The following is a 15489-nucleotide window of genomic DNA, read 5'->3' as shown; positions in this document are numbered from 1 at the left end:
GAAAAAAGCCACAGGCAACCATCTGTGCATTGGAAGATGGATGGGAGAACTTATTGCAAGAGTCCCTCTGCTACTAGGCCCTGAAAAGACCCTGATGCTGGGAAACATTGAAGGCAGGAGGAGAAGGGGATGACAGATGAGGAGGTTCTTGGATGGCATCACCGACTCAATAGACATGAGTTTGAGCAAGCTCCAGGAGTTGATGATAGACAGAGAAGCCTAGCATGATGCAGTCCATAGGGTTTCAAAGAGTCAGACACGACTGAGCAAATGAACTGAACTGAACTGAACCCCCTGCTACCAGCTACCTGTTGTTCTAGAGAGAATATGTCCACACGGGTCTTAAAATGTGGGGCTGAAACATCTTTTGATGCCTCTGATAACCCAGGACATTCTTCTCCGAAGTAAGATGTCATACTGGAGTGGGGGGTGGTGTGGAAATAGTAGCTGTTCTGTTTTTTTTTTAATAGTCAAATAAATACAGAGGTAACTTTTGAAATGGTAAAAGATGCTGGGATCAAAGTTTAACCCTGGTCTATGATTGCAGGACCATCTTTAGAATCAAATGAGAAAAGGCAGAATAATGTGAAGCTGAAAGCTTAAACTGTGCAGTTCACTGATGGGACCAAACCATAGTTCCATCTTTTACTGAGTACTTGACGTGTGGCCAAGTTCGAAAGTTCCCTCTAAGCTCCAGCTTCCTATGTGCAGAAAGGGATAATTACAGTACCTACCTCAAAGGGCTTTTGTAAGATTCAATGACATCAAATGCAACAGCATTTGAAAACTAGTCACACAAAGACTTGAAATGCTAACAACAATTGCTGCTGCTGCTGCTAAGTCGCTTTAGTCGTGTCCGACTCTGTGCGACCCCATAGACGGCGGCCCACCAGGCTCCCCTGTCCCTGGGATTCTCCAGGAAAGAACACTGGAGTAGGTTGCTATTTCCTTCTCCAATCATGAAAGTGAAAAGTGAAAGTGAAGTCGCTCAGTCGTGTCCGACTCTTAGCAACCCCATGGACTGCAGCCTCCCAGGCTCCTCCATCCATGGGATTTTCCAGGCAAGAGTACTGGAGTGGGGTGCCATTGCCTTCTCCGAAGAGTAATAGCTAATGGTTCTTAAATGTTTTAAGTGGTTTATACGTATTAATCCATTTGCTTTTCACAATAATCCTCTGAAAGATGCAGAGAGGTTTAGCAAATTTGCTCAAGTTTGCATATCTAGTGAGTTGCAGAGCCAGGATTTGAACCCAGGCAGTGGTTTTTGCATTTATATTACAACCTAGAATGTGTTAATGAAGGAATCGGGGCTCATGAAGTTATATATGTGTAATAAATTGTAGGTTTTAATATCTGGCAAGGCCAGTGCCTAAGAGGTGTTTATTGCCCATGTTTATTTTCCACTAGAATCCGTGTTCTAGAGATGTGCTCTCTGAACATGTGCAGCTGTGTTCTCACATGTGAGCATGAGCAGAACATGTTATTCTTTTGCTTTATGCCTGGAATAGGGCAACTGCTGCTGCTGCTGCTGCTGCTAAGTCACTTCAGTTGTGTCCGACTCTGTGTGACCCCATAGACGGCAGCCCACCAGGCTCTCCCATCCCTGGCATTCTCCAGGCAAGAACACTGGAGTGGGTTGCCATTTCCTTCTCCAGGGCATGAAAGTGAAAAGTGAAAGTGAAGTCGCTAAGTCGTGTCTGACTCTTAGCGACCCCATGGACTCCAGCCCACCAGGCTCCTCCATCCATGGGATTTTCCAGGCAAGAGTACTGGAGTGGTGTGCCATTGCCTTCTCCAGGAATAGGGCAAAATGACTATCAATTGTACAGTAATTTAGGAGGCTGTATGGGGCGGCAGCCAGGAGGAGCTACCCCACGCCCCTAAGCCCGAGACCAGGGGCAACGGCCGGGAGGAGCTACCCCATGCCCCAACACCCGAGGCCAGGGGGCAGCGACAAGAGGAGTTACCCAGAGCCGTGGCTGCACGGGTGCAGGAGGGCCTAGAGGAGCTATCCCACATTGAAGGTCAGGAAGGGTGGAGGTGAGGAGATACCCCTCATCCAAGGTAAGGAGCAATGGCTGCACTTTGCTGCAGCAGCCGTGAAGAGATGCCCCATGCCCAGGGTAAGAGAAACCCAAGTAAGATGGTAGGTGTTGCAAGAGGGCATCAGAGGGCAAACACACTGAAACCATACTCACAGAAAACTACTCAATCTAATCACACTAGGACCACAGCCTTGTCTAACTCAGTGAAACTCAGCCATGCCTGTGGGGCAACCCAAGACGGGCGGGTCATGGTGGAGAGATTTGACAGAATGTGGCCCACTGGAGAAGGGAATGGGCAGTATCCTTGCCTTGAGAACCCCATGAACAGTATGAAAAGGCAAAATGATAGGATACTGAAAGAGAAACTCCCCAGGTCAGTAGGTGCCCAATATGCTACTGGGATCAGTGGAGAAATAACTCCAGAAAGAATGAAGGGATGGAGCCAAAGCAAAAAGAATACCCAGCTGTGGATGTGACAGGTGATAGAAGCAAGGTCTGATGCTGTAAAGAGCAATATTGCATACAAACCTGGAATGTCAGGTCCATGAATCAAGGCAAATTGGAAGTGGTCAAACAAGAGATGGCAAGAGTGAATGTCGATATTCTAGGAATCAGCGAACTGAAATGGACTGGAATGGGTGAATTTAACTCAGATGACCGTTATATCTACTACTGCGGGCAGGAATCCCTCAGAGGAAATGGAGTGGCCGTCATGGTCAACAAAAGAGTCCGAAATGCCATACTTGGATGCAATCTCAAAAACGACAGAATGATCTCTCTTCGTTTCCAAGGCAAACCATTCAATACCACAGTAATCCAAGTCTATGCCCCAACCAGTAACGCTGAAGAAGCTGAAGTTGAACGGTTCTATGAAGACCTACAAGACCTTTTAGAACTAACACCCAAAAAAGATGTCCTTTTCATTATAGGGGACTGGAATGCAAAAGTAGGAAGTCAAGAAACACCTGGAGTAACAGGCAAATTTGGCCTTGGAATACGGAATGAAGCAGGGCAAAGACTAATAGAGTTTTGCCAAGAAAATGCACTGGTCATAACAAACACCCTCTTCCAACAACACAAGAGAAGACTCTATACATGGACATCACCAGATGGTCAACACATAAATCAGATTGATTGTATTCTTTGCAGCCAAAGATGGAGAAGCTCTATACAGTCAGCAAAACAAGACCAGGAGCTGACTGTGGCTCAGACCATGAACTCCTTATTACCAAATTCAGACTTAAATTGAAGAAAGTAGGGAAAACCACTAGACCATTCAGGTATGACCTAAATCAAATCACTTATGATTATACAGTGGAAGTGAGAAATAGATTTAAGGGCCTAGATCTGATAGATAGAGTGCCTGATGAACTATGGAATGAGGTTCATGACATTGTACAAGAGACAGGGATCAAGACCATTCCCATAGAAAAGAAATGCAAAAAAGCAAAATGGCTGTCTGGGGAGGCCTTACAGATAGCTGTGAAAAGAAGAGAAGCAAAAAGCAAAGGAGAAAAGGAAAGATATAAACATCTGAATGTAGAGTTCCAAAAAATAGCTAGAAGAGATAAGAAAGCCTTCTTCAGCAATCAATGCAAAGAAATAGAGGAAAACAACAGAATGGGAAAGACTAGAGATCTCTTCAAGAAAATCAGAGATACCAAAGGAACATTTCATGCAACGATGAGCTCGATAAAGGACAGAAATGGTATGGACCTAACAGAAGCAGAAGATATTAAGAAGAGATGGCAAGAATACACAGAAGAACTGTACAAAAAAGATCTTCATGACCCAGATAATCACGATGGTGTAATCATTGACCTAGAACCAGACATCCTGGAATGTGAAGTCAAGTGGGCCTTAGAAAGCATCACTACGAACAAAGCTAGTGGAGGTGATGGAATTCCAGTTGAGCTATTCCAAATCCTGAAAGATGATGCTGTGAAAGTGCTGCACTCAATATGCCAGCAAATTTGGAAAACTCAGCAGTGGCCACAGGACTGGAAAAGGCCCGTTTTCATTCCAATCCCAAAGAAAGGCAATGCCAAAGAATGCTCAAACTACTGCACAATTGCACTCATCTCACACGCTAGTAAAGTACTGCTCAAAATTCTCCAAGCCAGGCTTCAGCAATATGTGAACCGTGAACTTCCTGATGTGCAAGCTGGTTTTAGAAAAGGCAGAGGAACCAGAGATCAAATTGCCAACATCCGCTGGATCATAGAAAAAGCAAGAGAGTTCCAGAAAAACATCTATTTCTGCTTTATTGACTACGCCAAAGCCTTTGACTGTGTGGATCACAATAAACTGTGGAAAATTCTGAAAGAGATGGGAATACCAGACCACCTGATCTGCCTCTTGAGAAATTTGTATGCAGGTCAGGAAGCAACAGTTAGAACTGGACATGGAAGAACAGATTGGTTCCAAATAGAAAAAGGAGTTCATCAAGGCTGTATATTGTCACCCTGTTTATTTAACTTCTATGCAGAGTACATCATGAGAAACGCTGGACTGGAAGAAACACAAACTGGAATCAAGATTGCTGGGAGAAATATCAATAACCTCAGATATGCAGATGACACCACTCTTATGGCAGAACGTGAAGAGGAACTCAAAAGCCTCTTGATGAAAGTGAAAGTGGAGAGTGAAAAAGTTGGCTTAAAGCTCAACATTCAGAAAACAAAGATCATGGCATCCGGTCCCACCATTTCATGGGAAATAGATGGGGAAACAGTGGAAACAGTGTCACACTTTATTTTTCTGGGCTTCAAAATCAGTGCAGATGGTGACTGCAGCCATGAAATTAAAAGACGCTTACTCCTTGGAAGGAAAGTTATGACCAACCTAGATAGCATATTGAAAAGCAGAGACATTAGTTTGCAACAAAGGTCCGTCTAGTCAAGGCTATGGTTTTTCCAGTGGTCAGATATGGATGTGAGAGTTGGATTGTGAAAAAAGCTGGCACCGAAGAATTGATGCTTTTGAACTGTGGTGTTGGAGAAGACTCTTGAGAGTCCCTTAGACTGCAAGGAGATCCAACCAGTCCATCCTAAAGGAAATCAGTCCTGGGTGTTCATTGGAAGGACTGATGCTAAAGCTGAAACTCCAATACTTTGGCCACCTCATGCGAAGAGTTGACTCATTGGAAAAGACTCTGATGCTGGGAGGGATTGGGAGCAAGAGGAGAAGGGGACTACAGAGGATGAAATGGCTAGATGGCATCACTGACTCGATGGATGTGAGTCTGAGTGAACTGTGGAAGTTGGTGAGGGACAGGGAGGCCTGGCATGCTGCGATTCATGAGGGTCGCTAAGAGTCGGACACGACTGAGTGACTGATCTGATCTGAACTGATGACATAGTCATTAAGGGCATGAACTCTGCAGTCAGGCTGTCCGGGTTTTCATCCCAAGGAAAAGTGAAAAAGTTAAAGTGTTAGTTGCTCAGTTGTGTCTGACTCTTTGCTACCCTATGGACCATAGCGCTCCAGGCTCCTCTGTCCATGGGATTCTCTAGGCAAGAATCCTGGAGTAGATTCCCATTCTCTTCTCCAGGGGATCTTCCTGACCCAGGGATCGAACCTTGTTCTACTGTATCGCAGGCAGAGTCTTTACTGTCGGAGCCACCAGGGAAGTCCAATACCAGCACGCAGTAGTTCTGTGCCTTGGACAAGTCACTACACATACCCAGGCTCAGTTCCCCTATCAAGGATAGCATACAAGCACTTACCTCCTGTGCTTGTACTTAAGATTAGATGAGTTAGTACACAGAAGCTGACTCAGCACAGTACATGGCAACTCTTAAGTGCCCTATCACTGGTGACTGTTGTTGATCTTTCTGCCATTCACCCTGCCAGGCCCAGAGATACAGCAGTGACAGACCACGCTGCTGCTTTCATGGCATTTCCATGGATGAAGCAAGTAAATAAGCAACAAAGATGTAGATTGTGAAAAGCGTTAGAGAGGGCAATATACTACAGACTGAGAAACTGGTTCTCTGAGGAGGTGATAGTTAAGCTGAGGCTTGAAGGAATGAATGGTGAGCAGAGGACAGAGTCCCTAGAAGAGGAAAAGTGCATGCCAAGTCCCTGAAGCAAAAAGGCACTCACCACATCCATAAAACAAGACGGAAGCTGCAGTGGTGTGAGAACAGCAACAGGGGCATTGGACAGGCTCACCTAGCTCTGGTGAGCAGTGGAGGGTGATGTCCCATCTCCCCCAGCTCTGTTTGCACCCACTGATTGCCACTGGGCCTGAGGAGCATCCTGAAACTGAAACCTGTTCACCCTGGAATTCAGTCACCCATTGTGTCAGCTTATTGAGGTGGTCCCAACAAGGAAAAGAAATCTTTGAAAAGTGAACGGTAACCAGAGGCAGGCTTGAGCATTGTGGGAGAGTGACAGTTCCAGGTTGTACATGATAAAGGACTCCACAAGTCATCTTGACCCAGACACCCTTGCATTGTTTTTGGGAAGAGAGGTGTGTGTGTTCACGGAAAGAAATGCAGCAGTAGGTACATGGAACTTCGGCTATAGTCTTTGAATAGTCCCAGTTGGCTACCAGGACTCGAATAACCTTACTGAGAACCCCTCCCCAGCACCAAGCTTAGCTTAAAACTAAGTGTCCCCTTGTCACTTTGCGAGAGTGGTGGCAAGATCTCCAGCCTTAAGGCAGAGTCACCGTCCAGTTTCTCCACCGTGGGCACCATGAATAGGAACCTCAAGCTTACAACTCTGTGAAAGTGGCTCTCACAGTAGCTTTAACTTCAGAGATTCCAATGCACTGGTTTGGTTGGCCAGCAATGGCAAGATACAGCAAACTCTAATTTGGGGGCACGTGAGTATCCTGGTAAATTTCTGGAAATATTTAGAGAGGGATCTATAAGACTGGTCTTCTCACACTTTAGCAGGTGGGAGTTAAGAACCGCCATGTACATTTGTAGAGTAACATTAAAAAGTGGTCACATTTCAGACAATTTTAACTATATTTTTATATTCATATTTGAACTGAGACTCATTAGATGGATGAAAACTATCAGGCCATCTTATTTCCATTTGAAAACAAGCAATTTTCTAATCTCACCTTCAATTTGTTTCCTTACTGGACTTCCTAGAAAGTGATAATGAGAGAATAAAGGCTGAGGTTTAGAAAATAGACCAGAAGCATGAGAGCCAAGGTCTCACCCTCTCATGTGAATTAGATGGAGATGGGCAGAGTGAACACGACTTTGCTTCTGATAGAAGCCATCCCAACCCTCCACTCAACTCCTACTCTTGTAATCTAAGACGAGTTTAACATACCTGACAGGGCATGGAGATATGTTTTATTGCTCTTTCTTCAAAAATTGCTTCTCTGGCATCACTTACCAGTTACCCCTGACCCCTAGATAGACCTCAGTGGGCGTGTTTTCACCCATAAACAAGTACATGATTATTAGGGTATTTTATTTTTAAGAGTTGAGACTGCTTAATTCATGTTGATCAAGTAAAGCTTGCTTGATAACACTTTATGCTGTATTTACAAATCCCTTTCATTTATTTTTTTTTTTTTACTTTTCTTTAATAGCAGATGAAAAAGGAAGACAAGCAAACATTATCCTTAATGGTGGTTTAGTCGCTAAGTCATGTCCAACTCTTGCAACGCCATGGATTGTAGCCTGCCAGGCTCCTCTGTCCATGGGATTCTCCAGGCAAGAATACTGGAGTGGGTTGCCATTTCCTTCTCCAATCCTTAATCAATAGATGAATAAAATTGACTTTCAAAAGGTTAAGGGACATGCTCAAAATCTTACTCCTAGGAATTAGCAGAACCAGAACACGGATCTACATTTTCTGTTACAAAATTCTCAGTTGTTTGCATAAAGTTTTTTGCACACGTATCCACCCAATGCAAATGACCACTGTCATTCCCATAGGGACTTCCTGAGAGGTGCGTGACAAATGCCACTGCAAGATCCTTACGTTTTATTCTCAACCTCTCATCGCCCTGCTCCTTTCCAAAGTACAATACCATACTGATGTGACATGACACAAGGAGCTCAGAGCTGGAGGTAAGGAGATTGAGGCTTTTTTACAGGGTCTTCACAAATGGCACATATAAAGTACAGGACATGTTATTTTTCCTAGAGGAACTTACGGTCTAATCTTCTCATTGTTTGGGGGTCTAATGAAGCAAACTCTGCAGCTGTCTAAAATGCTGGCCCATGATGGGCTCTGCAGGGGTAAGCAGCAGTCCAGGCAAGCCACACCACCCTCAGAGTATGTTCTGTCATCTGTGAACTCATCAGATCCTGAAATGAATGGAAGCAACAAATATACAATCATCTCTTCCCTTACTGCTCCCTTTGGCCCCTAGTTTGATCTTTTTTCTGGTCTGTAGTCCCCTCCTGGCTCCAGACAGACAACTCCAGGACCTCCCCACCCCATCAATGCCCCATCCAGACACCGCAGATTTCAACCCTGAAGCAAAGTAGGAAAGGCCATGGAGACAAGTGAAATGTCGCACTGCCACCTGAGGCCTCTTCTTTTTTAAAATTTTCAACAGGGCTTGAATGTACACATAGAGCTTAATTGGACAATAGCTTTTCTCTCTGTGGAGGCTGCTTTGAACAACAAGAAGGAGTTCATTGCCAAGTTCGTGTGGTGAATTTAGGGGTAAGTGGGGGAAGGGAAAGATAGACTGAGTCTCATAAAGTGCAATTTAATTTTAAAAATGCTTATGCTGCTTTTTATACGAATAGCTGTTTAACTGGATTTAACTGGATTTCTTTCTTGCTGACAAAAGAAAGACAAAAATTGCTGTATATAAAATAAATCTGATTAAAACTCTGTGTCTGTTCCAGTCAAGGTGAAGGATACAGACCCCAGAACAGCACACATTTGGATTCCTAGTGTGTGCAAATGATTGTTTATGGGATGTCAGCTTGCCAAGACCCGCAGAAAGCTCTTGTGCTGCCCTGTAAAAGTAGAGGGAATGGAAAGCTTTTCCTGAGGCATAAAAAGTTTATTTTATTTCTTATTCTCTTTCACAGTGGTAGCTATTACATTATAATTTTCTTGGCATTTTGTTGGCAGCCAAAAATGACAGAAATAATAGCCCTTGCTTACACCGTTTAGTTCCGATTCATTTTATCTCAGGTTGCCTTGTGTGATAAAGGCAGCAGCTGCTAGTCCTTGTGCAGAGGTCTAGACCAGAGCAAGTTTCTTTGAGCAAGTCCTTAAGCAGAAAGGCAGAGCAGGTTCAAACCCTTCCCTCTCCTTTATCCTAGCAGGGATGTAGAGGGCAGAGAATAGCAAGAAATGAATACAGCTTTGGTAATCACCATTGAAGTATTTTCTCTGCAGTGTCCAGCTGAGCAAACAACCTTTATCAAGCCAGTCAAGCACCATTTCATACAGTTATATCTGTGTGATGCTGTTTGGACAGCAGGCTATCATGAGTCTCAGACAAGATCAAGGTGTGGGGCTAAAGTGTCTGAGAAGGGATGCAGTCTCCCAGATCTGGGGCAGTTGTGAGGAGTCACCAGAATCCAGGGACCATTAAGTTGATGGTGTAATCAAAACATGGAGTCAGAAATCCAGGCAGGAACACAGAGGTCTGGACATGTGTCCCGTACTCAATAGAAGTGGTAGCCTTGAAACCAGGAGGCACAACTGCCAACAGATAAGATTGCTGAATCTGGGAGCCTGTAGTAGTTGACAGATAGTGGACAGCAAATGCAACATGAGAAAGGCTTGGCTTCTATGTTAGAAGCCACCTCTCCACAGTCAGGAGGACTTTCATCTGCTGCTTCTATTAAACAAAGAAGCAATAGGCTTATGCAGCTTGCCTGGAGCCTTCAGATGCTAACAAGCACACTGGATCACTGATGTGGGACGTAGCACTGGGTGGAGAAATGCCTTCCTGAAAATATAAAGCACTAATTCATGCCCTCTTTAGTTAATGAACTTAGGGAGTCACTAAATAATGCAGAAGTCTAAATACAAAAATGCCATGGCTTGCTTTGGATGTGGCCATTTTTCAGGTGAGACAGCTGAGACTCAGATAAATGCATTGACTTATCCAAGGAGACTGAGTCAGGAACAGAATACATGGCTTGGAATCCATGGAGTGCTCCCTTATTTGGTACTATTTAAGTCTTGAGTCAGCTCATTTGATTCTGTTAATCCAGAATCTTGAGCATCTGTGTCTAAAGTATCTACCTTTGGTCAGAAGGTTTTTAATTCCTGTCTGAAGGGTTTATTTTTCAGTTGGTGGGAATCTAGGGCTGGAGAACTCGGTCACCAATGCTCTCATTCCCAGCTCCTGTTAAGGCACTCCTAAGTCTAGCAGGAAGCCTGGCATAGACAGCCTGCGAGTTGTACTCAAAACAGTTTGAGCTCCAGATGTCATGGGTGCCCTGGTATTAGAGAAAGTGGCACAATGGGTCCCAGATGCAACAAGTGCCATCTGGACAACAGAGAGGAATAACAAGTTTTGATAATTGTGCACAATGCTTATAATCTTTCAAGATAGGTAGTTACAAGCATCTAAAGAGATCTAGAGGTATTTTGTGGATGACATTGGGCAATTAAATAATACTGGTGATGAGGAGGTTTATGAGAGTAGTGGTTTTGATTAGGAGGAGGAGATATGTATGTACTAATTTATATGCAAGGGTTCAGTTCAGTCAGCTCAGTAGCTCGGTCATGTCCAACTCTTTGCGACTCCATGGACTGCAGCACTCCCGGCTTCCCTGTCCACAAACTCCCAGAGCTTACTCAAACTCATGTCCATCGAGTTGGTGATGCCGTCCAACCATCTCATCCTCTGTCATCCCCTTCTCCCGCCTTCAATCTTTCCCAGCATCAGGGTCTTTTCCAATGAGTCAGTTCTTCGCATCAGGTGGCCAAAGTTTTAGAGTTTCAGCTTCAGCATCAGTCCTTGTAAGGGTTAAAGAAGCTAAAATGTATTTTTGGCCTATGATTGGATGACTCCATGAGGGCAGGGACCAGGTCTGTCTTTTTCCTCACTTTATGTTCAGTGTCTTGCTCTGTTCTTAGCCCTGCATGGCTGTGCTATTATTAATATTTTAGGATTGAATGCACTGATGGCCATAAACCCATGGCCATGCCAGGGATGACGTGTGATTGGTGTGAATTCTGTCTCACTGGGTGACACACTTTGGGTTACAGCCTTGAGATAAGCTGTGATTTGGCACTCGTCCATTCCTAGTTCATTTATTTTTTGAGGCGGGCATTTTTTGCCTCATTGATTTTCACTGCTCATCAAGTTCCATTAACCTACTCATTAGTGATGGCTTCATTCCCTCCTCACATATTCTGTCTCCTCAGTGACACTTCTTTGTGTCATTAGCACTGACCATGATTGCTGGGTATCAGCAGAACATGGCATTAACAGCAGAGGCTGCTGGCTGCAAGTAACACCCTTCTCTGTCACATTGGTACCCACGGGAAACAGCAGTTTCAATGACAAAGAACTAAGAGCATTGGGTTGTCACACTGACATTAGAATTCTAGTCTCTCTTTCTCATGCACATACACACACACACACACACACACACAAACTCAGTAGATCTGATTCAGTAGATTTGGGGTAAGTGTGCAAATCTGAGAATCTGCATTCTGACAGGACCCCAGGTGATGTCGATGCTGCTGATGGGGACCATGCTCGGAGTCACTGCTCCAGGCAACACTTGTTTAGAGCACTTTCTCTTAGGCACACTATTTCTCTGTAAAGACACTCCTGCATTACATCTAGTACTTCCAACTCACTTGCCTAAGTATGAACACATTATTATATCCCCAAACCTTTTCTTCCTCCTGAATCAATTTTCCCGCTGGAATCACTCTACACCTGTCAATCCAACTAGAGGCAGACTCATCTCTGACTTTGCTCTGCGCTTCTCCACATCTGACCAGGCACCCAGGTCTACCCATGCCTCCAGAGGAGCAGCTCTTGGATCCTCCATGTCTCTGCTCTGCCATTGAGCCCACGCTACTATAGCCCTCTGTTAGCTTTTGTACATGCATGCTAAGTCAGGTCACTTCAGTCATGTCCGACTCTTTGCAACCATGTGGACCATAGCCCAACATGCTCCTCTGTCCATGGGATTTCTCCAGGCAAGAATACTGGAGTGGGTTGCCATGCTCTCCTCCAGGGGATCTTCCCAACCCAGGAATCGAACCTACATCTCTTAAGTCTCCTGCATCGGCAGGCAGGCTCTTTACCGCTACTGTCACCTGGGAAGCCCCTGTTAGTTTTCACCTGGACTCAATTCCAGCTGTTTTTCTGGGCTCCAGATATTTCCATCCTGCCCGTTCCTCTTCTCCAGGGCATAGTAAGGGTACACAGTGTCTGTGGGAAGGAATAAGGGAAGACAGACTCCCAGGATGGCAGAGAGTACTAATAGTAAATATTTTTCCAGAACATTCATTGAGCACTGTCTATGGGGCACGTGTTTGTTTTCTTAATATTTACATGATTTTACTTAATCCCCACAAAAACCTAAGCTACAAAGATATAAGTATAGATCACATTGCTAGGAGCGGCAGATCTGGGACTGGAATCTGGAGTTATTGGACTCCGAAGTCCACGCCGTTTCTATGGCAGCATCCTTCCTTTCTAGTTGCTCTAGATGAGAAGTTGAGAATCACTTGGAGGGCTTGTGAAAAACATACTGGTGCCCCCAGCCCTGCGGTGAGTCTCTAAATCAGTAGATTTGGGCTAAGCTTGCAAACCTGAGAATTTGCCCTTCTAACATGATCCCAGGTGATGTTGATGATGCTGATGGGGACCGTGCTTGGAGTCATTGCTCCAGGCGGTGTTTGTTCAGCGCATTCTCTCCTGGGGCGCAGCATGTGCAGTTCAGAATTCAGACGTCAAACTGGTTTCCAGTCCTAGAATTGTGTCTGTGGGCCATCAGATTTAAACTCTCCAAGCTTCTGCCACCCATTCTATAAAACAGGGGAGTTTGAGGACTGAAAATCACATAACCAAAGCTCTGAGCTCTGCAACAGGTGCAGAGAAAAATTCAGTAAATACTGTTTGTATGTTTCTTGTACTCTTAAGTCGTGTCCAACTCTTTGTGATCCCATGGACCGTAGTTAGCCAGGCTCCTCTTTCCATGGGATTTCCCAGGCAAGAATACTAGAGTGGGTTTTCATTTCCTTCTCCAAGGGATCTTCCTGACCCAGGGATCAAGCCCATGTCTCCTGCATTGGCAGGCAGCTTCTTTATCACTGAGCCACCTGAGAATCCCCCTTGTTACTATCTTAAGTGAGCCTTTTTAATCTGTTTCTGCTGTTTTGCTGTCTCTCTCTCACTGGCTTAGATACTTTGAGCTCCCTCCTTCTCAACACTCAGTTTTACCTGAAATGGACCCCTCAGAGACTTGGAACCTGGATGAGGGAGCCTCCAAGCACACGAGCATTTTTTGGTATGTAGATTTTTAAGTATTGATCTAATTTCTAGAATGATTTTGGAACTGTTCAGGCTTTCTATTTTTTTTTCTATAATCAGTCTTAATTTTGGCTTTTAAGATAATGATCCACTTTTCCCAAGTTTTCAAATTTCTTGGCATAAACAAATTCATGGTACAATGTTTATATACTTCTAATCTTCACCCTTCAGTATTTTACCCTTTGCACTTCTAATATTTTTTGTACCTTCTCTCTTTTTTTGCTGATCATTCTTGCTGAGTTTGGTCTAGTTAATTAGTCCTAAAAAAAAAAACTTTCTGATATTATACTTGCTTTCTGTTGATTTTTATGGTTTATTTCATGTCTTCCTTCTCCTATCTTACATTCTCCCCAGCTTCTAAGATTGGATGCTTAGGTCTTTATCAGTGCTTTTCCATTTCTTCTGTAACCATTTAAAACTATAACTGTCTATTAATATCACATATCTCACTTTCATGCTGGTTGTTTTCCTATATGTCTTTCAATATTTTTGAGCAACTTAAATCTGTTGGAATTCAGAAGGGCCTTGGTTCACCTCAGCAGAGAGTTTCCTTTGGCTTTAGCCAGGTGCCCAGGGTGCTCTCCATTTTGTGTCAATTTCTCTGTTTCAGGTTTCCCAGATCACGCAGGTGGTACAAATTTAAACCTCAAACCCACACAAGGGCAGGGCTGTGGTGGTCAGTGCTCAGGAGAGATCATTTTTTGCTTCCTCCCGGATTGAAAACCAAGACAAAAGCTCTCTGCTCATCTCATTCAGAAGGTAGGTGGAATGGTTTTTATTCCATGTTTACACTGAGTGGCTAGCCCTTCAAGGGCCCTGAATTTGTGTGACTTTTTAGTTCTTGAGCTCTGCCATCTCCTCTAACTCTGAAGCCTAAAATGCCATATTGGTAGGCGGCCTCAGGGTGATTCAGTGCTAAGTGTTATGTGAAATAATTGCTTACCTTTTATATTTGATCTGTATGAAGTTTCCTCACTTTCTTACTAGTTTGGCTATACTTTCTAAAAGGAAAAAAAAAATGTGTATTCATTACAAACAGTGTATGTGTGTTGCATTATTAAAAAAATAAAAAGACTTTTAGGACTAGTCAACCATATTATCAGAAATTGAAGTAACCTTGTCAGTCTTTAGGATTATCTGTTATCGTCTCTATAGTCGTCATCAGTACCTGAATTTATTTATCTATGTGTTTATTTTTCATGCCTCATCTTCAAGTTAAATATGAGTGATCTGATGCCTGGGACTCTGCCTTGTGCACTAGTCGCTATGAACAGTTGTTGGAAGTGTCAGGGTGGCCAAGTGGTCTAAGGCGCCAGATACAAGCTCTGCTTCCTTGTCTAGAGCAGTCACTGGCATTGAGTGAGACTCAGTCAAATTTGCCGATTGACCTGCAAATAAATTATGTATTAAATCATGTATAAATATATATAAATTCAGTATTCATACAGTAGATTCTATCCTGTGCAAACTTTTAAAATTATTTATAGTCAGCCATTAATATGAAACATATCTATGAGATACTAAAGTAGAAAAGCAGACTTTAAAATAGTCATGTGTAATATGACCGCCCATTATAAAATACATGCGTGCTTGGTTGTGCTTATTTTATGTGTGTTTGTTTAAAACTATCTGGAAGGATATATGATAAAATTCATTTATTTCTGGTTACTAGGGTTTTACAAAGTTTCTGTTTCATCCTAATTTTTTTTTAATTTTATTTTTTAACTTTATAATATTGTATTGGTTTTGCCATATATCAAAATGAATCCACCACAGGTATACATGTGTTCCCCATCCTGAACCCTCCTCCCTCCTCCCTCCCCATACCATCCCTCTGGGTCGTCCCAGTGCACCAGCCCCAAGCATCCAGTATCGTGCATCGAACCTGGACTGGCGATTTTTTTCATATATGATATTATACATATTTCAATGCCATTCTCCCAAATCATCCCACCCTCTCCCTCTCCCACAGAGTCCATATTGAGC

At 43.6% G+C, this 15489-nt stretch overlaps 1 protein-coding gene across 13 annotated transcripts in view; it reads left to right on the top strand.

Annotated features, from left to right (window-relative positions):
- Positions 1-15489, top strand: part of PIK3R1 (phosphoinositide-3-kinase regulatory subunit 1) — a 648380-nt gene that overhangs the window by 192639 nt on the left and 440252 nt on the right. For 9 of the 13 annotated variants that reach the window (XM_055555102.1, XM_055555115.1, XM_055555100.1 and 6 more), the window contains 4 exons: positions 7958-8092; positions 8587-8696; positions 13376-13480; positions 14114-14262. The gene's annotated coding sequence lies outside the window, so the exon portion shown is untranslated. Of the gene's footprint in view, positions 1-7957; positions 8093-8586; positions 8697-12849; positions 13079-13375; positions 13481-14113; positions 14263-15489 lie in introns of those variants that run through there. The other 4 variants (XM_055555105.1, XM_055555104.1, XM_055555108.1 and 1 more) reach the window with 3 other exon arrangements.

This window comes from Bubalus kerabau, chromosome 18, assembly GCF_029407905.1.
Source record: "Bubalus kerabau isolate K-KA32 ecotype Philippines breed swamp buffalo chromosome 18, PCC_UOA_SB_1v2, whole genome shotgun sequence".
Lineage (NCBI taxonomy): Eukaryota > Metazoa > Chordata > Mammalia > Artiodactyla > Bovidae > Bubalus > Bubalus kerabau.
Note: the sequence above shows the minus strand (reverse complement) of the source record. Positions and strands in the feature narration are given on the sequence as shown.